This window comes from Sturnus vulgaris, chromosome 1 (genome assembly GCF_052056855.1).
Source record: "Sturnus vulgaris isolate bStuVul1 chromosome 1, bStuVul1.hap1, whole genome shotgun sequence".
NCBI lineage: Eukaryota > Metazoa > Chordata > Aves > Passeriformes > Sturnidae > Sturnus > Sturnus vulgaris.
The window spans coordinates 132,383,703-132,409,874 of record NC_142243.1 but is presented as its reverse complement, the minus strand read 5'-3'; the positions used below and the strand labels follow the sequence as shown (position 1 = coordinate 132,409,874).

Sequence of the window (26,172 nt, the reverse complement as noted above, 5' to 3'; positions counted from 1 at the left end):
CACAGGCGGCAGCCCCCTGCCATGGCCACAGATTAGGTGCCCCCCAAGGCTGCGCCGAGCCGCTTGGCGCCTTTATGCAGGCGACCTTTGTGTGGCCCATGCTGTGGCTGCCGGTTTGAAGGCTGTGAGCAGGAGATTAGGCTGTCCCCAGCCGGCCAGCCGGCTCTGGGTGTGGCTCGTTCCCATTTTGGCGAGCAGATGGTGGCAGCCCAACAGGTGCACCCTGATGGCAGCGGCGCATCTGCTCGCCAGGCGAGGGGGAGGCTGCGTCCCAGCCCCACACCAGCTGCACTGTACAGGGCAGGGCACAGGCAAGGTGCTGAGAGATGAAGGCTGGTGACCTTCAACTATTAACCTTTTTACATTACACTCTGGAAGGGGATGGTATGGTAAGAATGCTTTGATCTGAATATTATGGGATGAAAAATGACCGGAGACTGGGAGGTGATTGATTGCCGGGTGTAGGAAGCGGTGGGCAGTTTGATTTTAGGCTCTCTGGCAAGTGGCAGGGTCTCTCAGGCACTAAAACCCACTCCTCCTCTGCAGAACGTCTCCTCCTTTGCAGTAGATTTTTCTCAGGGCATCAGTGAATGGAGACTGCGGTGGCTACACTTTATTTTGGTTTTCTGCTCAGAAAAAGAACAATCAGATTGCGATTTTTGAAGTCCTTCATGTTCAATCCCCCTCCCCTTCCCACCAAAAAACCCAGTCTCTTTTATGCAAAGACGCAGTCCCTGCACTTGGGGCAACATCATATATTAATCTGTTAGTTTACTTACAAGCAGCACAGGAAGGAGTGGACTCAAAATGAAAATAATACTCCATTTCCAAGAAATGTTTGTCTTAACTTCTAAAGTTTATGCTCTGTATTACCTTCTCACTTTATACATGTCTGTATTCAACCCTTTCCTTCCCAGCTTGACCAGATCCATACTCCTCTGCCTCACACTTGCTTTACTCTAGCCCTAGACCATCTCACTTATCATCCTTGCACGAACAAGCAGCTCTCCAGCTGATCTTCGTGGCTCAGATCTAGACTTTTCAACTATTCTCACTTTAACTCTTCTCCCTTCCTGTTTCCCCTTTTGCTCTGCTTTTGGTCTGACCTGAGGTAAGGTCTGCTCTTCCCCCAGGGCCCTTTAATTCTGCTGATGTTCTGGGTCCCTTGCAAGGTCTTCACAAACCTGGCAGTTTTGCTAGACTAACAGCTGTCTCCATCTCTTGTAGCTCTGGGGCTTTCCAGGGTCAGAAGCACATCATGAAGCAATGAATTTCACGACTCTCATGTGGAAAAAATATTGGCTCATATAAGCTTAGAAAAAGCCTTCTGGTCCAGAGGATACAAGACAACCTGATGGAATCCACAAAAAGGAGCTGCTAAAATGCGGCCAAAGATGAGAAAGTGCACTGGATGTCTTGAGGTGGGGTAAAAGGGTGGGTTATTTCTCTACACCTTCATGTTTCCAGAAAGTCTGAATGGCTGGGCTGAGCTGCAAGCAGTTGCTTATTTCTGTTGGTCAGCCTCAGGTCCTCCCATGGCTGGAGAAGGGAGACAGATGCAGCAAGAAGTGTTTCCATCAAAGCAAAAGTTGAACTACATAATGTCTGGAAAGATGAGTGGTGGCGTCCAGACTTGTCTGGGTGCCTATTTGGGGAGCTGGAGAGCAGCTCTAGTTGCAGTTACATGTATCTTGAGTGTCCTTTAGAGGGTTCATTTGGAAGACAATATAACTAATATTAAGCAGATTGCAGTCTCACACCAGAATTGCCAGGAAAGGGTATAACAGTCTTCCAAAGAGGAAATTCTTTGGTGGGAGCAGGAGCTGGCCACAGTGATGGAGAAATAACTTCATTAATTGAAACCAACCTGAAGGAATGAGAGACAATAGGTTACTGGCTCTATAATTAGAGTAAATTCTTAAGTTCATAGGTCTCAATTCTTTAAACTCCATTGTCCCTTTTTCATCTTTGCAAGGTACTGGTAGTTGCTCTGCACTTAAAATATATCAAAAATCATTTTATTTTGAAAGAGGGAAGGCGTCTCCTCAAATATATTTTATTCAAACACCTTTACTCCTAATTTAAAATGATTATTCAGCAGTTTAGATTGGTGAAAAAACAGTGTAAAATTTTTAAAGAAACTCTTACTCCAAATATAGCGAAATTCATACATAGACATTTTCAACAGAACTACTCATGTTTAATTTTTGTGATTTTCTCCAGCAGGTAACAAGTACTTCAGCCATCACAAATACCTATGTAATATTGACCTCATGTTTCTGAGGATTTCATAAGCCCTAAGAATAAATCCTTGTGAATATGGGCTCCATCTAAATGCTTTTTAACCACTACACAACATGCTTGAAAAGTGACAGCATACCAGTAGAGTATTTTACAAAATAATTAAGGTAGTTATAGGGCAGAGATCATTCCACACTAAACCCAACAAATTATAAATAATATCCATAAATCCTTTACACACTTCTGTATGACATTATTGTTTTCAAGTCTGCTTAATTCTCTCACATCCTTGTCTCTAAGCTCTATAAAGAGTTAGGCTTACTACACTATATAAAAGTCTTTTCAGACCATGGCAAGCTTTTCTCCCCAGATTAAAGCCTATACTGTCTGCTGGTAGGGATGCTCCTATTGCAAGCCCTGGGAGAGTGCTGGAAATGTGGCAGTGCTGTTTTCCTTTGCTGGGTTGTGGAACTAGCTCAGAAGGGGTTAAGTGGCTGGAGACCAGCTGGGCTCTGTTAATCTGCAGGGACCAGCTGCTTTGTATAAAAAGGAAGACAAGAAACAGAGTGGCTAGTGCTGAGGGAAAGCTGAGGGTATTGAATTGCTAAGTTTGGGAAAGGGGGAGTGAGCACTTGTGTATCAGCCTTTTGGTGTGCTGGAAAAGGAAGAAGAGCTCTGTAGGTATTTTGGTTTGCCTGAGGAGCTGCTATTGCTGGTGGTGATTGGCAGCCCACCCAGGATACTGGCTTTTAGTTCTTAGGCACTCCTAAAAAGATGGCCCTGTAGAGTAAAAGCTGGTAACTGAGCAAGCTAGGGTTATTAAGACCCAAACTGTCTCTGATTTCAATTGAATGCTGTTTAAAAAAAAAGAGCAGTGGAAGCTTTTGGTATCTTCTAGAGTCCTGAAGTAAGAGCCAGTGCCCTCTGTTTTGGCTGTCCCAGCAAGTTGTCTGATAAATAGAACTTGTATTTCTCAAATGTGACAAAGGCTCTCATCTGCCCCAATGTGCATTGATTGTACTTGTCTATATCACATAACTTCATCTCCTGTAACACTTGTCTGTTACAAATAGGCTGCAGAAGGAAAATCCTTCAATAGTTTTAACTACTTTTCTTTACATATTAACTCTTAGAGATTTTAGTGCTTATTTTACTGAAGCTGCTTTGAATGAAAAAAACTCTGTAAGCAGAAGCTGAATTGCATAATACAAAGCTATTAAACTATATTTAGTGATTCCATTAGAAATCTGCTGTTGAGCATGGCAGAGCATATGGAGAGAAGTTGGTGAAAACCTGATTAAACATTTATATGGGGCATATTTTGATTTAACTTGCATAAATAATTCATTTTTTGTTGGTTTTTTGTTTTGTTTCCTTCAAAACCACCCTTTTCTACACCTGCTCTGCTAAAAATAATGCTACTGTAGCTGCACTGAAGTAGTAGCAGGAGTGAGTGGGTATCTCATACCTACCCATCTGCACTGGAGGCTATTCTGTCTCTCAGGTTTGATAGGCCTGTGCCCTTTTGAGAAACGAAAAACTTTGTTCCTATAAAATCTGCAGTAGTTTTCTTTTGTCCTTACAAATAATGTAGTGACGTTTCAAGGGCAGTAATTATTATGCAGAAGTTAAGTTGTGCTAGGAGTCCAGATCAATAGGAGAATTTCCCCAAAGCTAATGGGAATTGCAGCTCACATATCAAATGACTGATCTATTTTCTAAACTCAGTAATAGTTTTAAAGGGAGATTCATTTCTGAACTTTACCAAAGTCTGGGTTTGATATTCTAGTGCAGACTCAGTTTTTGTACTCGGTTGGGATTCAAAGTCTGATTTGCAATAACAATAAAGGTCTTTTATGACTTCTTGGTATTAATAATGTAGTATAAAGTGGGTCTAAATCCTGCTTTAAGGCCCCCTCTTGCCACTAAATATATGAGGGAATCCAAGCTTTTTCTTTAAGAGTTGATTTGAGTGAACATTCAGGTGCCCCAAAGCATGGATTTTTCTCTGAATCCCCTGAGAACAAGGTATTTCACAAAAACTGTATCTCTTTTCCCTCCCACTGAGTTTCAGAGTTCAAACACTGGCAATTTCCAGTACCATCGTTTCTTGTCTCCTTGTTACAAGTAAGATTTCATTACCTGCGGAACAACCAGTGCCCACTTTCCAGCATCAGCATTGTCCCACGATCTTTTCTCTGACTTTCATCACTCATTACAGCAATGTGCTTCTCTTTCATGGTGGCCCAGCAGATTGCAGAAACATGGGGCTCTGGATCATTACCAGGGAACAGAGTCACTTTGGGGTCATTATCAGAGAAAAGTATTATCTTTTTTTTTTTTTTTTTTTTTTTGAAAGGCATATTCTCTCCAGCTCTGTGTGTCAGCTGTTGTCTTCTGAATCCCATCAAACTTCTGCAACCCAGCGGTTTCAGCTGACGTGTTTCAGCAGGGAATTAAATTATGGAATTTTTTTGGAAAGAAGCAGCTAACGTCTTTTGAAACGGATATATTATCTCCTGGGTGGAACACACTATGTTGAGTATTGAAAGGCCTTATGAAGCTGCTTAGATAAAAGCTTCTGATAGTGTGTGTTTGGCGAGGTATTAACCATAATGTGGTGAAGCAAAAATCCACCCCAAACTCAGAGAGGCTGTGCAGAGTAATTCCTCTAATATTTTGGCCAGTCTGTGGACAATTGCTTTTGGCTTATATGAAAGCAGCCTGCCTGTTAGACCGCAAAAGTGAGCTCTAATGAAAAACAAGACTCTGGGCCTGTGTCTTTGACAGTTGTATCCCATTCCTGCGCTGGAGGTTTGGTAGTGCAGCCGTGTGCTGGAGCAGTCCTTGCAGCACAGAGAGCGCAGGTAGCGCCCGGCCAGGGTCGTGCCCACCCAGAGCTGCCGATGCTGCAGGAGCAGCGAGCCTGTGGGGGAAGCTATGCTGGTGTCTGAATTTCATTAAAAATCTGAGATGTCTATGCACACAGCCTTATTCACAGTTTTTTCTGTATTGTGATTTTAGGATATAACAAGGTGTTAACAAGAAAAACATGTTTTCATTAAAGCTGTATACAAAATGTATCTTTGCCCTGAGCCCTTCTGTGTGTTTATTTTTCTGAAACAGTCTGTTACTTAAAGAAACAAACAAAAACTAAAGCAGAGAAAGAAACTTTTTCCTTTCCGAGTGAAGGTCCATTTTCAATCACCTCTTTTATTTCCAGAAACTGAGGGTTGTGAGCTGCTGGGTGGGCTGTAGTGGCCCAGGTGAGGGCCACACCTCACCTGTTGAACTTATTTAGTTAAGCTGTTGTAAACATTTACTCTGTTTTCTTTTTCAAAGTGAAAACACTGTAAAAATAATAGCTGCCATAAAGAGTGCATTAAACACTTTCTAAAAGGTTACAGTTTGCAGCTGTGAGGTCGCTGCCCTCTGATTACACTGCAGCACTGCCTTTCCCCCTGCACTCTGCAGAGCCTGGGAAAGCCCTGCCCTGCCTTCCATGCTGGAGGCGTTTGGCCTTCAGGGTGTTGAGCATTTCCTGGGGGTCAGGACAGGGATCAGAACCAGGTTGTGGAGGCCTGTTGGCAATCTGCTCTCACCTGCTGTGTTCTGTGGGTTTGTCCATACCTCCCACCAGTGCCCATCCATGAGATGAGGGTAGCAGCCGTGAAGGGAATCTCACTGATAAGGGTGGGTAGAGATGCAAGAGAAGACAGCTGAAGATGAGGTGAGAAGATGACATACAAAACTACAGAAACAGGAACTCCCATAGGAGACCAAGACGAGGATAGTTCTGCTGATCTGTGGTAGGCAGAGCAGGAGATGAAAACTGCAAGCTTTAGTCATTTTAGTAATTTTGATTAAAAGAGGTGTGGGCTACAAGTACAGACCTAGGTAAGGAAAACTTTCACTGGTCCAAGCTGGAGTTCATAAAGAGTCACCTAAACACCTGCCAATGAGGAATGACTGGTTATGAGCAACCCCTTTAGCCTTCTTCCCCCAGGTCTCCCTTGTCTGCCACTCTCCTCTGCCTCCCTCCTCGTCTGTAAAGGTAATGCTGCAACAAAACCAGGCTCCTGGTTCAGGTCTTTTGGAACTTGAAGTAGGAGCCCTGGGCTTGTGAAAAGGGAGGAATAAGCTTGGACCTGAGAGTGTGCTGTTTGTAGCTCTTCATATTTGTATGTTCTGTACTTACAACTGTGCACAAATTCACTTTTATGAAGTGACAGAAGATAAAACAGCCTGTTTTGTCCCATATTCCCAAAGCATTAAGGATCCTTCTGGTGTATATGCTGTGCTCAGTCTGCTACAGGAAGGATTTTCCATTTTTTAGTTATGTTTTAAAAGTAGGGATATCAGATTTAGGCAGAACTTCACTTTTTGTCCTTAGCCTTAGAGTCCTTTTGCTGTTGAGGTTGTTTTGCACTGTGGTACTCCTCACATATTAGAAGCAGGCAGCTAAAATCATGCTAGGTTTTAAAAAATAAACCAACCTCAAATCTCTCTTAACTAAAGCATGTGGATTGACTAGAGAAACCAAATAGGTACTGTGGGGCAGATCCTCAGGTAGGTGTGTTGTCATGTCAGACCCAGTGGAGCTATGACCTCACTTGGGGGGGCCTGCATATCATTTGGATAGCACAGGTGGAGGAGCTGTGTGCTTTTGAAATTCAATGGGCCTGTAAGTTCACATTCCAACAAGATAAAGTCCAGTCCACCAGGAATAAGGGACGTAACACACAACTGTGTGCTGGGATCAGTCTGTTCAGGACTACAGAAAATGAATTAGTCCTCTAAATTAATGAGCCTTCATGTTTGTTCCTGATCACCTTCTAGTTGCCATGCTTTCTTTCCCCCATACCATAGACTTGGAGCTTGGGATAAGTAAAGACCTTTGGGCCAGTATAACTGTGGAACTGAATGTAACTGGGGGAGCTGCAGTCTCCATCCCAGCCAAGAAATGCGTCTTGGAAGGAATTTTATACTTAAATTGGAAATTAGTTTAGCACTCACATTTCTGCCTACACTAACAGTTTGGGGAGAGAAAGAAGAGGAATACTTGTTGGCAAGTAACTATTGTAGCTGGGCACATGAAAAGCAGTTTTAATCCACACTTAGTTTCGCTGGCAACTGTCTTTGTCATCTGCTTGGAAGGTGCTTAATGAACACAAGGAAAAGAGCAGCCCATTGTACCTGCTGCCACAAGGAAACGCAGAACTGAAGGGTACAATACTGCTCTCATCTGAAACATGGGGGGTGAAGCTGCATAAAATTTAAACCAGTCAGTGTGCATGATGTTCTGTGCACTTGAGGACACATGGTGCTACATTGCTACTTTGTGCTTATTTTTTCAAATCCATTAGTGCTGCACTTTCTTGGAATGTTTTATTCAAGAATTGAGGGAATAATTTCCCTCTGCTTTGTATTTATTACTTAACCTTTATATTCAGAACCTTTATTGCTTAGCCTGAGGAAACCAGATTGGTTATACCTTCTACAAGTAGGTAGCCACAATGCGGGAGGCACACAGCTGTCGTCAGTCTGTCTGTCTGCACAGGACTCTAGCACTATTAAGGCTCTCAGACCTTTCTCCCCTGTGCCACCTTGGAAAGGAGGTGTGTGGTGATGCTACACTGACTTCTCCCAGCACCAGAAACAGCAGAATGACTTAGCTTTGCTCAGGACAACTGAAGAAGAGTTTTAGCCTTTGGCTTTTTGTCCCTCAACTGGGTGTGTATAAGTACCTCTTTACAGGGAAATTATTGGTGCTGTTTGAGCCCATATATTGCCTTACTATTATTTATAAAACTGCAGGTGTATTTTTGTATCTGATAGTAATCATTCAAATACCAAGAGAAGGGTCTGCTCTTGCCAGCATCTGTTAGATCTCTACCATGATGTCAGAAGAAGCTGGTTTAGACTGATAGGAGCAGACTTTATACATAGCTTTGCTTATTTGTTCCCAAAGGATCTGTTGCCTTTCTCTCACCATGCTCAATTTTGTGTTGCACAAATGATGTCAGGCATAGAGTGGGAGAACCAGCTCATGGTACAATGAACCCTGAGCACTATCAGCTGGTGCTGGCTCTGGGAAATGCTGGCAGCCAGTACATTGTGCAGCATCAGCTCTGTGTGCACAGCCTCCAGCAGAGAAGCACGTATTTTAGAGGGATGGAATGGCAGTATGGCCGGTGGCCCTTGAAACATTAGATAAAAAGACTAATGTAAAGCTTTACAGCAAAGGAGAGGCTCCATTTTCCTCTGCAGTATACTTTCTGTCTGGAGGAAACTTCAACCTAAGAATGTAGTTACTCTAGCCTGATATCAGCCAAGTAAAATGACAGTGTTCGGCATGTGGCTCCCTAATCTGTCTCCTACTTACACTCTTTCCATATACATTGGAGAGACACAGACAGCTCTGGCAGTAAGTGATTCCTTAAAATGGAGTAGGCCTTGGAAGGTGCCTGAAAGAGAGGCCATTCAGTGGACTGGAGTGGACAGGCCATGCCTTTGGACAGCTGGTCTGAGCTGAGCTCTTGGACCTTATCTCATTAGAAGATGCATCCATTGCAGTTATAATGTCTTCTCCTGATTTACTTATTTATCACTTTTTTTTAGGATATTCTGGGGAAAAAAATGTGAAAAAAAAGCATGGAAAATGTTAAGAGTGAGAGCACAGGAGCTGGACAGGAGATTCTGTGGATACACACCCAGTAAGTCCCTTGCTCATACAAGTATCTCTTCCGAGCTTAGACTGTCAGTATCTATTAGTGTTATTCCAAACAGTGGTTTCTGTTTTGAGCTGGCTGGCTTCATTCTCCATGAGACGTTTTTAATCTGAATGCCTGAAAGTGGGCACCTTTATATATCCCCTCTTACAATACACCTTTTTTTCTGTGAAATGCCTGCAGTTTGTATTACAAAGGCTAGACATGTCAAACTACCTTCTTTAAGGGGCATAATTTTTTCAGTAGATTTTTCATGAGATTACCCCACTTTCTAGAATTTAAAATAAAACATAAGACCTTCTTGTGGCTGTTTTTTCCATTGTCTTCCACAATCTTTCAGTCATATATATATATAACTTTCCATTAGGTAGACAACTAATGACAAATAACATTCAATAAATGTCTAAAAAGAAAACATTTTATTGTTCTCTTCTTCAAGTATAACGAACATTTCTTTGTAATCAGCTAAATAAATTACGTTTGTTGCAGGAGTCATTACTGGGGCAATTTCCGCACACTGCTTGTTACAAATAGACTAACCCGATGCCTACAATTAGAATAAATCAAGCCAGCTGAGAAGGTTCAAATACATGACACAAACTTGACTAAGTAGCAACATGACATAAAGGGATGCTGTAATGCCTCCATGATAATAGTATGCAAAATGTAAAAGACCGCTTTTCTGTATGCTGCCATATGTCCACTGCAGTTTGTGGACATATGGACGTAGGACTCTCTCATGTGTAATGTATATCACACAGACAAAAATAAAACAGAAGTAAAGGGCTGATATCATGAACACTGTTTAGAGGACAAATTAAAATGTTTGTTGTGGCAAAAACATGGGTGTACTAATTAATAGCTCTAGATTGCTTACTGGCACTGGCTGCGGCAGCCTCAGGTTTTTGATAGGTTTCAATAAAAGACAAAGCTGAATAAAACTAAGTCTCTGAATATAAATGTAATTGCTTGGATAAGGTCTCCTTTCTGGGGAGACACATTGCTTGATCTTTCAAATTGCAGTTTACAGTATGAATTAAGGTATTTGCAAATTTACTTAGAGTGATAATGTATTTATTGCTTTCTATTGTTTCTCACTGGATGCAAAAGTGGAGTTTGAACATCAAGGAATAAGAAAGCTCACAAGAAGTTTTCATATTGATGAAAACATTTGGAACATAAATTTTAGTTCTTAGCCAACAAGAAAGTGATAATGTACATCGAGTGATACATGCATGTTGTGCTTTCATTCCTCTCAGAGACAGAAGCTGCCTGTTAAATATTTTCTTGCCAGCAATCAAAATGGTATAGGCTTAAACCTTGTCTCTTTGAGAATCTGGTCGAAATCAAAACGGATGCCCTCTTCACTTAATAAAGCCAGCTATTTGCATCCTCTTTTAAGAGCTACAGGCTAAGGAAAAGTGTGAGTAAGACTACCTGGCACCTAGAATGAATGGCAAACAGAATTACAAGTTAAAAATTAATAGTGTGTTTTTTCCCTGTACTATTTTAATGGTTAATTTTCAATTTTTCCTTTTGTTTTGCAAGCAGAGCTGGAAAAGCACATCAAGTTGCAGAGAGACAAAAGGATTTTTATGGCAGATAGAAGCTGTACTCTGAATATTAAGAACACGAGTGAGATCAGCAGCTAATGTGCACATAGCAACTTGCTTCCATAGTAGAGACACCAATTTCTCCCCCAGAGAGATTAATCTCCTCATACATGAGTCATTCAAGCATGAAGAAATATTCTTTGGACATGGTGCACCAAATGGAAGCCCATACATCAGACAATGATGGTGTATTATATTGAGACGTTTATAGGACTGGGACATGCCAGCTGGGATGTGCAGCTTTAAGGGAATAAAAAAAAAATTGCATTTTAAGGTGGATCTGCAGAGAAACTCAAGCCAACACTGTAAATAGGTGTACATTCACTTGTCCCTTCAAACCAGCATGGGAAGAGTCCCTTCTCATGGATAGTATTTACTCACATTTTTATCTTGGCTTTTTTCAGCTGTGTGTCCCAGTCTTCATGACAAAGTGAGAGGATTCTTGCCCCCTGTGAGAGCTCCAACCTTGCCTGGCCTCATACCCTGCTATAACTCAGGTTCTTTCAGAGTTATAGTCATACTAAAGAGTTTGATATATCCTGCAAATGCCCTGAACGATGGCAATCTGAGGTTTCCTGAATAAGTTTTGGAGTGTGGGTTGCAAAGTGCTTAGAAACACGAATTGTTAACTTCTGAATTGGAGATAACAAGGCAAATGTGTATTTTCTTACTTTTACCAAGAAGGACTTTTGGTCAGTGTTTGGCTGAGCAAACACTGCTGTGCTCCCTGCAATGCAGAGCCTGTCTTACTTGTGTCATGCAACATAAGCTTTATCATTAAAATGTTTATCATTAAAACACAATGGACTAATAAATCTTCACCTACAAGTCAGTGTAAGCAAATGCTGCTTAGTGGCCATGTTTTTTCATCTGAGAAGATTCCCATCTGCAAAATCTTCCCTGAATTGACAGCCCAGGAAAGGAAAAGCACTAGTTAAAACAGGCGCTCTCAAACCAATAGGAGCACTTCAAATGCAATTTTTCTTTTTGCAAGTATATAGATGCACTAAGTAAACTGCTATTAATTATTCTGTATATAATTAATTTCTCTGCACTTAGGCAGAACTCTTTCTTAGGCAGACACACACAAGTCCTGGTAAATCCACCAATGTATTTCACAAAATATGATACTCAAAGGACAAATAGAGGACAAATGTGCTTGGGTTATGGATCCATCATCAAGGAGTTCACTCCAATAAGGGGCAGACAAGTGGCTGTGTGCTTACCCATTTAAGACAGCACTTAGGGGGACTCAGACTAACAGGTAACCCCAGAAATGCACCTGCACAGTGGACTGGGTCCAGAGATGTGAGATTCCACATTTGGAAGAACTTGGTAGAAATATCTGATATTGTTCATATGGTTCAATCTTTTTTCAGAGTTCAAAGAGCATCTGGAAGATGAGCTCTTAGCCATATGGTTTAGTTTTAGGTAATCCTGTGAGGAGCAGGGAGTTGGACTTGATGATCCTCATGGGTCCCTTCCAACTTGAGATAATATGTGATTCAGTGACTGGAAGGGGCAGATATGAGAAAATGCACTTTTCAATTCCTAGTTTCTGCTGTTCACTTGTGTCCACTTTAATTATTCTTGTCTCAGATTAGTTTCTGATTCTTTTCTTTTCTGCATGCATCTTCTGCACAGCAGAGATGGATGATAGAGTCTGCTCATAAGAAATATCTTTCAGCTTGCTTTTGGGATAAGGATTTTCTTAGGGCAACTTATCTTTCTTCTCTTAGATTTTTAATTCCAGCTTTACAAAAGGCACAGATCTCCCTTTGCAGCACTTTGTATCTGTTTATAATGAGTGCCAGTGCAGCCCTCAGGATAAAATCTGTCAGCTGAGGCGTTACCTGTGCTCACTCATGGCTCTGTCAGCTCCCTGCAGCCCAGCCTGCAGTGTGATTTCTGCCCAAAGGTGTACCATGAAATGGGAATCCACTAATCCTGCACACAGTGTGAATGACCGCTCTCCCCACACCGATTCTGCCATAATGGGAAGCAAAACATAAACAGATCAGCCCTCCAAAAAGTTTAATTTTAGTAAAAATTAAAAAACCCCATCAACAAACACAAAATATTGATCAAACTTTCCCAAGTCTGGGTCCTTTTCATTTCCTGTCGTCCTCTCTCTTACAGACTCATACTTCCTTTAAAAAAAAAAAACAAAAACAAAAACAAAAACCAAAAACCCCAAACTTGTAGGTTTTTACAGACTATCTGCTCTCTTCAAGACTTGAGGTTGTGAGTGTTTACCTTGCAAAGTATCATCTTTTCATATCATAAAAATTTCTGCTGGTAGATACTGTCTATCAGGCGAGCTTCCTGCCTGGGATATTTAACTCTACTTCATTTCCCTGGCAGGAAATCTGGATTCTAAGAATGTTTCAAAATGTGCGTTAATGGATGGTTGTGAAACATTTTCAATTTTAAATTCCACTTACCTATATCAGGAAAGCTGTGTGTTTTTTCAATAAAATATTTCATTTTAAATTCATTCGTGCCTCAGAAGCACATTATATTTTGATACATGATATACAGTAAGAAGAAATCATACATATTTTATGTGCAACACATTGAATTTGTAATATGTGTCTGATAATGACTTTACACTAAGTTCCTATTCCTCTACAGTTGTAGAGGAATAGCAATGTAATTGCTGTCCTGAGCTAGACAGAGTCTGCTTTAGTGCTGCTCACTTGCTTATACAGTTGTGAGAAACCTATAAATCTGATTTGAGTCTCTGATGAGGCTCTCATACACCAAGGAGAAAAATGATATGTTGTGATGAAATAAAATCCAGGACTTGTTTTCTTCTGGATGATTCTTCTCTTCATTCAGGCTTAAGTACTTTCTGTGTATATTTTGTTTTAGATATATTAGGAAAAGTTTTTCACTAAACATGGCTTCACTTGGCAGAGAGACTTTTTTAATGATTTCAGCAGACTGAGTTGGAACAAGTGCTCAAGCTGCCATAAGGAGAACTAATTATTAGATTTGAGGGTTTATGTATGTATATTTATACATGTATCTGTAAAAACATAAGGGAATAAATGCAATGGACGCCTGATATCCTCTGCAAGTCTTGCATGAAATAAAAGCATAGCAAAAGCATGGAGGTAGGACAGCATCAGGAAAAATGAGACTGAGAGCTAGGAGTTATTCATTTTCCCACAAGATGGTTCTGACTTCCTGCCAGAAGGTCAGCATCTGATAAAGTATTTTACACTAGTGCCTTTCTTTTTTTTCCCGTGATCCTTAAGAAAGAGAAGGACGTGGGCTTAAGCTGGTAGAAGACACTTATAGATTTCAATTTCAGCATAACAGCACTGATGGTGGATAATAAATAATATTTTCAGTTGTGAAATAGGAGATGTAAAGTCTTTGTTAATGCTATGCAATAAATAGTGGTGGCATTTTTGTGGCACATTTTTAGAGTTAAAATGGGAATCCTCTTATTTCAAAATGCAACATCAAAACATGATCTTATTAACATCTTCAAAGGGAGAGCCAGTAGCTCCTCTTCTGCTTTCCCCTCCCCTCCTCCTCTCAATTCTCAGCTCTTTTCAAGAAAAAGAAGTTATGTTTAGGAAACATATCTCTTCCCTCACAGACATTCACAACAGCTGGACTTCACTTCTGCCATGCAGGGCAGGATATCACTGTACATTGCCTTTCTCTGTTTTACTGAAAACACACTGAGGCATATCTCTCAATCAGAGCCTGTGGTCTGGAAAACAGGTAATTTTTACTGACATCTCCTACTCCTGATGTTAAGTAAGCTGTTCAGGGGCTGGCACAAGGATGGGACCTTCTCCAAGCCATTTGCTCAGAAAATGGGAGAAAATGTATGCTTAGTGGTCTGAGAGAAGTCCCCTCCAGAATGTCCCCAGTTGAGAGTTTCTGACTCTGGCCTTGAAGATGTTCCAGTCAAGTGCCAAGCGTTCCTTGGCCACCCAATTAAAAGGGTCAATTAATCGGTGCAGAACAGGAGGTTGTCTTGACTATTACCTAAATAATATCTATTGCATTTAAATGAAGAAGAAAGAGGGTGGAGATTATTCCTCCTGTACGTTTGTACTATTCCTAGAATATCAGGGCTCTGATTCCTGTAAGTATTCATGTTGCTCCTTATTATTGATAATTCCTGATTATCATCACTCCTTTATTTCTGTTCCTTTCCTCAAACTCATCACCTGTACCATTCCTGAATAGTGATGTCTCTGGGTGCCTTTTCTGCAGCTACCTGCACACAAGCATTCTGCATCCTTCTGGATGCCAAGGCATTTTCTATAAGAAAAAGAGAAAAAAAGGGAAATGTTTGGAAAGTGAGGGTCTGTGCTTTTACTGCTTTTCAGTGATTGAATGAGGCAGACATGGTCCTCTCTATAGACACAGGCAGCAGGAGTACATTTTAACATGGATGTATCAAAGCTGGGCCTTTCCTGGGGAGTAAATGAATCCTTCCTGTCTGTTGTACCTAATGTTAGAGCAATCATCAGGTGAGGTTGGAAGGGGGACTGCCAGGTCACTGTAACAATATGTTGACCTGAGGACTGTCATCAAGCTACAGGGAGAGCCCATGTGAGACCCTGACTGCAATCTAGACCTCCAGAAGTGGCAGAGGTGATGGTAATTGGCATTATTCCAGGTCTAAGTGGAATCTTCACCCATAGGCATGGCTTACCACGTGGGAGCTTCACACACTGTGCAAACGCCAGCTGATATTCTCCCATCCTGGGCAGAGTTTCTGGGTGGGAAGTCTAAGGTGGGAACTACACAACTGTTATCTGAGAAGTAGCTTTTAAATAAGCTTGTGCTGTGTCAGTGATGAGCATATAAACTGCTATGTCTTTACCCATGTAATGTGGGAATTTCTTTCCCAAAACAGGTTGATGTGTGTTAGAGCTAGCAGAGCTTGGTTTCTTACAGGTGTGCATCCCTCAGGTTTCTCTGTTGTCAAATCAGGTGTTGCTTTTTGCAAATCCTTGTCTGTGTTTTCTGTGTGGACTTGATGTGAGTTCTCTGTGTGAAAAAGAAAGAGCTCATCCTCCTGCCCCTCCTGCAGAGGGCAATAAATAAGGTGTCTTTTTTCCTGCCTGGCCACCTAATCTTATGGAAGCTGTTGTAAAATAAATTATTTGAAACACAACTCCACCCATTTTGGTTGAAAATGGCCAAACAGTTCAAAATTTACAAGCAGGAAGAAATACATCCCAACTGTGCAAGCACTCAACCCTCATTTGTAACCAGGATAAAAAAGGACTTTATTATCTGAAGCCATCAGGTACCAGTCAATTAGACAAAATAACAAGAGAAAAATGGCATCAGGAAAAATACAAATGATTAATAAAATATTTAAAACTTGATTCTTCCTTAGTTTGAAAAGGTAAATTAATGAACGCATCAGTCAAACCCCTGAAATTCCAAAAATCTTCCATTTACTCTTATTGCCAATACATGGCAGGAAAGTAGCCTTCACCTAGAGATAGATACCCACTAAAATGTAATTAAGTTTTTGTTTGTGGAAGAACTTTCTTGGGGAATTTCAGATGCTTATTTGGAGCTCTTGAGGCGTATTGAATCTTTAACAAAGACATCATTTCTATTCAGTGTTCATTTGTTAGTGGAGTGTTAAGAAAAGTAAAGAATCTAGAGAATATAGCTAAAAACATCTGGTTTCTGAGTTGCTCAGATTTCTTCATTCTCTTGGGAGACAACTAACTGACTAGTTCTCCAGCTAACATGCTGTCCTCTAGGGTAGACAAGACATGGATTTTTAGCTTTAAACCTCTTTAAAATTGGCAAAAAAACACAATTTCCTTGATTTGTTAAGGATGTGTTTTGGCTTCGGAAAATTTTCAAGGCTTTCATATGTATCTGTCATAATCATGAACACAAATACACATAAAAAATGAAGAAAAACTCCTGATTTTCTTCACTCTAGATGACCTTCAAAATTCTTTAGCTCTGAAAATACATACAGCCTCTACTGTGACCTGTTTTGTGTATCTGAGAAAAAAGGGAAATTCTGAGATAATTATCTAGAACACGACATTCATTCATGGAGCAACAAGCATTTGTGAAGTACCTACACTAGTCTTCACAGATTTTTTACCTAGCATGAATTACATGAAAATCAATTACCTTGGGTTAAGAACTCTAATATTGATGAATCTTGGTAAGAAATTTAGGGGAGGTAAATCAACAGAGTTCCAGTCTCCAATGTATTAGAACCATATTGCATACACTAGGCGAGAAATGGTCTCATGCATACTAATGTAATTTGATTTTAGCTTTGGGATTTATAAAAAGGTGATAATGACATGTACATATCTTTATAAAGAGATCTACAGGTGAAAGCAAGAAACATGTTAATAGCTCTACTTTACAATGAGCAGTACTGATTCTTAGCTGAATGTCTTCGAGGATTCAGCAGAGAGATGTTTTGAATAATATACAGGAAGCCTAGCCCAGAGGTTTGAAAGCAATTCTGATTTGATTTTTATTGTAGTAATAACAATTCCTATCAGGATGGAATTTGTTATAGATTTATGGAAAATATTTTGTTTCTACCTGTGTCATACTGTCATATCATGCACTGTTAGTTTATACTTTGCTAAGATACAGCATTAAGTAGTGTAAATGTTCCCATTTTAATGTAGAAACATAAGCATTCATGTTTCTAGACTCAAGCTGCAACACTGGCAGCTTGTAGGAAAGAATAGACACTTTCTTTACATCACGCACTTTAGCTGGCCAACCCAGGGCATTTTCTGGATGTGAAGAACAAAGAATGGTGTGCTGTAAATACAGTGGGGAGTTACACTCGTGCTCCATCCCTGGTGCAAGCCAAGGGCACTTGCAGAGCTGTACTTCTCAGCACACAGTCTATGTCTACGTGAATAGTGAGGGTGGGCCACTGATGGTCTCCCCCAAACTCTCCACAGAGTGTTAGCAACCAGCTCCAACCTTCAGTCTGCCCAAATGATTCCTGAAAAAGCTTGGCTTTGCATAAGATCACTGAATATACACAGGATTTCCACTGCCTTCTCATTTTTGAGCTGTAATCCACACACCGTCATGCACTCAAGTGACTGCTGGTTAGACCTAGAGCTTGGCTTTGCATTGCCTGAATTAGAGTGACATTTGACCTTGGCTGTCAGAGAAAAGCTCCACTGTCAGTTATAATTTAGGACTTAATTTCGCCAAATTCCCCCTCATTCAAATGAAGAGTGATTGCATAAGGGAAGATTACAGGACTGGTCCTCTGTGATAGAGCAATGTAAAAAATCCACTTTTCTCTAGAGTTCAATTGTTTCCCATAAACCTGCTAAACTGTGCCTCTCAATTCATCTTGCTAATTCACTGTCATGTTCATTATCTAAGCAATGACATCAAATGTGTGTCCAAAAGGTTGTAGCCAAACACTGGGTGACGTGTAGCATGACAGCTTCAAGTGGCCAGGTAAAGAGACCTACCATAGGGTACTTGCATTTTCTTAAATCTCTGAAAAAAACTTTATAATGCAGTCCTTTTATACTGTTTTATGCATTCCTAACATATCAAGCCTCATCTCTGTCTGCTCACACAGATCTCCCATTTTTTAAACAAGTCCTGCAATATTTGGGTACGATGGAATTTTGTTGCTTTTATTTATAGTTCTAGGTTTCATACCAGGATTTCATGGGATTAATAAGGAGCCAGCACATATGCATAGCAAATTCTCTGCACAGAGAACTTAATTTCTCATTTAGAACACAGGAATTTTTTTTTCTCTTTCTAGGTTAGAGGTCTTCAGATAATACATTGTTCTGTTTAACTAATGTAATCTCCTCTCCTGAAAGGAAAACTCATTTTCATTAGTAGGTGAGCAGTGGGGTTGCATTAGTAGTCAAGTCCTATTCTTTACACTGATGGAAATCCAGATAGTGATGCTGAAAGCAAAATTCAGCTTAATGTTGATAAGGTAGAGTATGATTTTGAGAAACCACTTTTCCTTAAAACACAGTACTATTCATTCCTCTTTATCTGAAAACAGCATTTATGTGTCATTGAAATTCCCATTTTTCCTTTATCATTTTGCTGTACTCAGTGTAGCAGTAAGTGAGTGTATCTAACTTTGGATGGGTTTGTATTTTTAGGCTGTTTACAGCTGAGATTGGTTAACTTCTCACCTGTGCTCGTGTTTTAGGGTCACTCTGTAGATATCAGAAGGGTTGCTCTGGGTTGATTATACCTCCCTCTGTTTTAGCCACCATGGAGAGTCCAGGCATTTTATGCTGACTACCTGGTTTTACACGGCTGAAATGAGAAGCAGCGAGAGCCCCCTCACCCTTATGTGACTTAGAGCCACTCCTAAACCACTACTTCATCCCGGTGTGGCATTTCCATTTTTCCTTTTCAGTAAACTAGCAGAATTCAGCCTGGCACCACAATTAGCTGCTCTTTTACTCACCTTCCCCTCAAGCATTCAAAGTCGGGTTTTTGTGCTGTGGAAAGAGAGGTTTAATAAATCACACAAAAACAATGTTTTCTACTTCTATTTTTCAAATAAACTCTGCAGAAAACTTGGGTAAACAAGGCTTTTTCTTTCTTTTTTTTTTGTTCCTGAATCAGGTCCTCGTTTACCAAAAAATGGAATGTTCCCCCTGAATTACTGTTGATCAATAAATCATGTTCATTGCTCTAGGTGTATGACCTTGCAAAATTCATTACAGTTAGCTACTTAAGTCTCATTTTACTTTGTTTTTTTACTTGGCAATGGAGAAGTTTTCCTTGCGTTTTATAGACATTTGAAAGAAATTATGTTTGTGTACATACTAAATAAAAATTTGCTGCCATTCTACCCAATATATAGTCAGACTTTACTAAGATGAAATAGTTCAGGAACACTTCTCTTGATATGGCAAGCAATTTTTAGATTAGCATGTTGTATTTTTAACCTTCGTAATTTTCTGGATACAAAAGTAAATCTTAAGTTTTGTTATACCTATAATTGCTCTGACAAAAATATTCACAGTGACATGGGTGGTGGCTTTGGCTACCAAGACAGATTTTCATAATAATGAGTTTTTTCCTGTAGGGGGCTGTGAACTGCTAATTAGCATCTATGACCCAATATTCTTAGCAAATAAGAGTAATAGCAGTAATTTCTAGCTTTATGCAGGGTGCAAGTCTAATATTACCAGCACTTCTGTTTCATTTGTAATTAACTGCAAGCAATTATTATAGAGTCAAGGAAGTATATCCTAATGCTCGTAGGTAATAAAAAAAATTGAAATTATGTTTGTAAAACTCATATGTTTCATGCTGGGTGCACTGATTTCCTTCAGAGCACTGAGATTATGTGCCTATCAATTAAAAATTCTTCTTTAATGTTGCTTTACATTGATATGCTTTTGAATGTTGCTGTATAAGTGTCTCATCCTCTGTTTAATTCTCTTCCTTTTTTTAAAAAACAATATCCTTGAAATTTCAATTAATATTTTGACCACAAGACCTTACTGAATACTTAATTTGGCTACTTGATCTCAACATAAGATGGTACTGAAAGAAGTTGTTTACACTGGATTTTACGAGGTCTGTGTCTTAGTGCTGTTATAACCATGCCCCCGAAGGCTGGTGACAGAGGGGCGCGTGCCCGTGCAGCACAGCAGACTCCCCCAAACAGAAACAGATCTGCTGCTTCTTTTACTCAGCAAAATAATGCACAAGGCTTTCTGCAAATTGACTTACTTTCCCCTGCTTATATTGGTTTCTATGACAGTGGGAACAGCTATAAAATAGTAGCTTCCAGTGGCAATTTAGTACTACCGGGGTGGCACCGTGATTGTCACTGCCTTGAACATCTTTGCAGAATAGGCCTTGGTTATTTACTCAGAAATATGATCTTACCTGAATCTGTGCTCTGCATAGAAGCAAATATATAATAACTTTTTCCCATGTAGATATTGAGGCGTCTTCTCCTTTGCAAAATGGCTCCTTCCCTTTTAGGATGAATCAACTTTAACCAATTTTGAACATATTACAAATACGACACATTCCTGAACTTTAGATGCTGTGGTCCAGGTTCAGAGGGGTTGGGCATGGCATTTGCTGTGCTTTGGTCCAAGGGAGTTTTTTCAGCATCTCTCAGACTGCCACTCAAGAGATTTGGAGGGCAAGAAGCCATTGTCTTTACATAAGCCATGGATTCCAAACAAAGTTTTGTGAATGATAGGCTTTAAAAACACCCTTTGATCATACATGGAGTGTGATAATGACTCTATTGTGCAGCTAGTTGAAAAGAAAGCTGAAGAGACTAAATAATAAAAAAAAGTTTTTATTTTTCACGTTATTTGTTTCTTTCTTCTTGGCTGTGTCTATGTCATTTCCCGTTATCAATATTGTGTTAATCCATCTTCAGGCATTTACCTGGACATGAATGTGAATTAATCCAAAATCTATCCTGCCAACTAACCCCCAGGATCCTTAACTAACTCTCTTTCTGTTAATCACTGAAACAATTTAGACTAGATTCATCAGACAGATCAATTATTTGGTCAACATGGCAGATAGAAAATATAAATAAATCCGCTGATTCCATAAAGCCCATGCTGACATCCATCTATCCAGCAGCTTAATACTCATTTGGATAGTTCCTTGTGCACTGTATCACACACTTTTCTACTGATTATTGCCTTCTAGGTTATGTGAATATTGTTTGTTTTTAATTTTATTTTAAATTGAGCTATTAATTTTCCTATTGCCATAACATTAGCAAAGGTTTGTCTGCCATGGATATTTATATCTGGTGTTATGTTTTGAATTTTCTAGGAGTGTATTTTCAGCGTGCAGTTACACAAGTCTGATTGAAGCTTTTTATATTTCCTTCTATAAACCTGATTTTATTTTATTGCTGAGACCTGTATCAATCACTTTCTCAGAAACTTTTTCTTGCATTGTTGTTGCAAGAGAGATAAGGAATTTGTGGATCTGCAAGAAATGTTATACTTGTTCAACAGATATATTTTCTTTCCAATCAGACTTAATTTAAGGAAATCCTACATATTCTTTGCAGTACAAAAAAAGGATTTATGGTATGTAAATGGAGAGACTGAGAAGGTTTTGTCCTCATTGTTTAGGGATCACAACAACAAGTGACATAAAATATGCAGGAATAGAGAGAACTGTTAAAAAGTTTGCATAAATAATAATCTGAGAAGATATGGATTTATGAAATAATTCAGGAAAACAACTCACCATACATTTTGATTCACAACAAAAATCACACTACATAAAATCTAAGTTCTAACAAAAAGATATAAACATAAAAAAATTAAAAGAAAATTTTTATGTGGTGTTTTCTCTTAGAGTGGGAACACAAGCCTTAAAGTCTAAAACTATATTCTTCAAAATATTCTCCCACAAATATTTTAGATGGGGTATATTTAGAATAGTTGTGGGCTATTGAAATGTCTCGTTCTGCGTGGATCTGTACATTATAGGCCATACTTATTATTGGTCCTTAATCATGTTGAGTAGACTGAACTATAGTATCTTAGCTATATATAGGAAAGATCCAGCTTATTTCAAAGTGTTGTTTTTTTTTTTTTTTTCTCTAGACTGAGGAATGCAATTCCCTTCTGTGCAGCAAGAACTGCCCCTAACTGCAGGCATTGGAACATTAGATTGTGTGGTCCAGGGCATTTGCTATGGTTGATGGAAAGAATAAGAACCTCTGAAAGGTGATTCATTTCATTGATCTGAGTTGAGTTTTGGGCATAAGATGATCCAGCATCTAGTGGATCTTTTTTGTCTATAAAGTACAAAGACATCCTAGAAAATTAACCTAAATTTGTGTCTTAATGTTTAGGAGAGTGAGGTGAAGAAAGATAAGTTTCATACTAAGTATCTGCTTACATCTATTTCAGTTTTTAAGAGAAAGTATTAATTATATCCATTTCAGCTTTTTATGATAGCCTACATTTTGTAATGTAGCCCCATTTATGCACAGAACAGCTTCACCTCTAATCCAAAGTATTTTTGGCAATATACTTGGTTCATATTTACTTAGTAAATACATTTGATAGTGGGGTTTTTCAATGTTCTAAGTTATATGAGAAAGTATTGCTTAGCTTCAATGTACAGTTCAGTGCTGTTATTTTCCATCTTCCCAAAATATCTATAGTTAGAAGGGAAACACATTTCCATGCTTTTAGGCTTCCCAGAAAGTCGATATCTAAATCTGTAGCAAGAGCTGTGCACAGAACGAAGCGGAATATAAATACAGTTATTTATAAATAGCACTTGGAAAAGTCCACAAAAGTGCTGTAGTAGTGGTGTATCCAGTAGAAAGCATTGTTAGCTCCACTTTCTGAGAAAATCTTAGTTGCTGCACTGGTGTTAATACTAACCATTTAATCCATTTTTGTACACAGATCAGCAGGGAATCATTGAGAGGTAGAACATCACACACACATAGACGGCCCAAAGAAGCAACATCAACTGTGCCGTTGAAAGTTTCAAAATGCTGCCTTTTTGTACCATATGAAATTGGAGAGCTCAGTCGTCTTGTGTAATTATAAGGGAATATAATTAAACACCAAATTAGTATATCCAAGACATGTTCTGGGGCAAGAGTTCTGTGGGTCACCAAGGAAGACTTTCAGAGAATGTATTGCACCACAAAGCCTTGCTCTGGTGTAGGGCAGGATGAGCAGTGCTGCATTCTGTTTGAACTGTCACTTTTCTCCAGGAGGAAAGCCTGCCTCACCTTTCATATCCACCAGCATAAATCACACGTGTCTACTGCAATGAGCTGGAAGCACATTCTGCCCTACTGCCTAGACAGAAGTGACATTTCCCTGTTGTATATTCCTGCAGGTGCCTTGGATGAGGCAGTCCTAAGTCTTCATGGCATCAGCATACTTTTTTGCAGGATTTTGCAAAGTAGATTTTTGAACAATAATTCAAAATAGAGGCTGATAGTTATCATTCTTTTTGCCCTGACATTCTTGCTTGCATTTATAAAAGGATGGTGAAAATGTTTCTTAAGAACTGCTATTCTTCCTGGCCATATCTTCTATTAGTTTAGCAATGTGTTTTCCTTGTCATCTTTCTCCTGCTATGACCTTTTCCATCATCTTTATACTCTGTCTTTGTGACTTTATAGCTTCCTCTATTATGTCCATGCTTTCTTTGCCCTTCCTTCTCCTTAGCTTTCTTTCATCCTTTCTTCCTTGGGAAACCCATTTCTGATTCCAAGTTGCCCATCTCTGGATGTTTGGAGCCTTAGTTCCAACATTTAGCCTTTTGCATGTGAATCCTCAGGAGTCTGTTTATTGAAGGATAGATACAGGGAGGGAAACTTTAAAACAAGACTCTTTCTGGAAGATCACTTTAGGAGTTAGTAACAACCAGGTTCTATAAACAATTAAAGTAAATTCCAAAAAAGTTATACTAACTAGAGTTTTATGGATTTCCCTAAAGACATCTTCTGTGAAGCAGCAGTGAGAGCATTTTTCTCTCTGTGAGAAGCAAGTTATGTTGGAATTCTGACAACTAAGGAAGCTGCTTATTCTACACTTGTCCTTTGCAAGAATAATTTCTGAAAATGCCTTTATGTATTTATTTCTGTGCAATCTCTGAGAGTGCCTCCACATTATTTCCATGGCAGTGCTTTATTTGATTGATCTATTTTGCACATGCCTGCCTCCTTCTACAGCACACAAAGGAGCAGCTGGTAGTTACCAAAAAGCATATTTCTGTTCCTAGAGTCAGGTTGGTCTCAGGGTAAGAACACCTTGTACTGTCTTCACTCTGCCTGGATTTGGATGCTTGTGAATGAGAAAAGTATACTCCATTAGTGTGGTCCAGCTCCCACAAGAGATAATGGGCAGTTCTCCATTGACTTTAATGGGAAGTAGGACCAGGATGTCAGTGCTTTGAAAAAAAACAAAGGTTTTGTTTAAAAAGTATTCATTTTAATAAGAGTGACACAACAGGGAAGTAACATTCCCTGTAGTCTGTAAATGGCTTCTGCAAACATAGTCTTCTTGCTGTTTAGCTTCATAATAACCACGCTAATCAAGGTTTCTGTTTAATTTGAAATACATATTCACTTTCCAGACAGCACAGGAAAGAAGAGTGCATTTATTGTGCTTTTGGCAGGCTTGTAGGGGTTCCTTTGAGTGGATAAGAACCTGTTTTTCTTCCAGGTAATTTGGACCATCTCCACTCATTTGATTTTCACTATCACCAAAAAGTGATCCATGTAGGAGTTCCAGAAATCTGCAAATTACTGTTCAGTTCAAATCCTTAAAGGCATTTCAAGTGCACATTGTAACAGACTCATAGTAATCAAGTTGCAGAAAGACTCTTATAGCAGCTATCTCTCTCTCTCCTCCTGAATTGCTGAGGAACAGGCAGATGTGGAAATTATGAGTAATGTAATTGATGATCTTAAGGCTTTTAAATACCCAAGCTCTCAAAAATCAAGATCTATTTGAGTTCAGAATCTAATAAGTAGTAAATACAATAGGTTTCAGTAGGATGTTTTATCAGGTTCTCTGCAGTGGTTCCCCCCCTCCTTCACTTTTATGGGCAGCATTACCATCTAATCAGCAGACAAGTTGGAAACTGTTATGGTGACAGATGATCACTTTTAGTTCATCATATTTCATTTTGTTTGATATGTAGTTACTGTGAGTTCACTTATAATGCACATTTTCAGAGGGTTTGTCCCCAGCTTTTTTAAGCAGGTGAAAAAGAGCACAATATTATCCCAGTCTGTTTATTGTCAACTTATTTATTGTGCACCGTGAAAGAAAAATGCTTGTATAAAACTCCCACAAATAATAAATTAATGCCCTATAGATTTCCCAGATGCTTTAATTTATAAACCTCTTTTCAGTAATGATGACAGCTCCAAGATTTATTCTGATTATGTACTGAATAAATTCTAGAACCACTTTTTCAACTGAGTGAGCAAACTGTGTACAGTGAAGAGTTAATTTCAATTTTTCTTCTGTTTTTCTTTACTCTGCAGACCAGACTGAAAGAATCTTAAATTCTACATTATGTTTCAGCTAAAGAAATAAGAAAACATTTGCCAGTGAAGAACCCAGCTCATTCTATTAACATAGGTAAAGAGCCTAACACCCTTGCTTACGTGTTAATTTATCCACATACAAAAAAACATGTTAGTGTGAGGTGAGTAAAAAATATTTGCACCACTGGAAAAACTGCTAAATCACATTTCTTCAGATTCTCTGAAAAGCAAAATATGTTGCAGCTTTGCCTTTGATATTTCCTAGTTTGGTAGAATGAAAACAGAAGGCTTTTTTTTTCCAAGAAAGAATATATTTTCACTGCAGAAAGGGACTTTTCTTTCAAAACAAGGGAATGAAAACCACGAAAATTTGCATAGGCATGAAAAGGCACAATATTTTTAAAGGGGCTTTTTTTTTGTTTTGTTTTGCTACAATAATTAAAAAATACTCCTTTTCTCTTAGATATAAAATCAGAATATTTGCCATTAACTGAGGTTTTACAAGTGTCCATCCCTCTTGACATATGGAGTGGTCTCCGTTGAACTGTTCTTT

At 39.3% G+C, this 26,172-nt stretch overlaps 1 long non-coding RNA gene across 1 annotated transcript; it reads left to right on the top strand.

Annotated features, from left to right (window-relative positions):
• Positions 1–240: 240 nt before the first annotated feature.
• Positions 241–5,325, top strand: LOC148225531 (uncharacterized). The gene is made up of 3 exons (XR_015804728.1): positions 241–389; positions 1,228–1,421; positions 4,601–5,325. It is a non-coding gene; the product is annotated as an uncharacterized LOC148225531 (long non-coding RNA).
• The last annotated feature ends 20,847 nt before the right edge of the window (positions 5,326–26,172 follow it).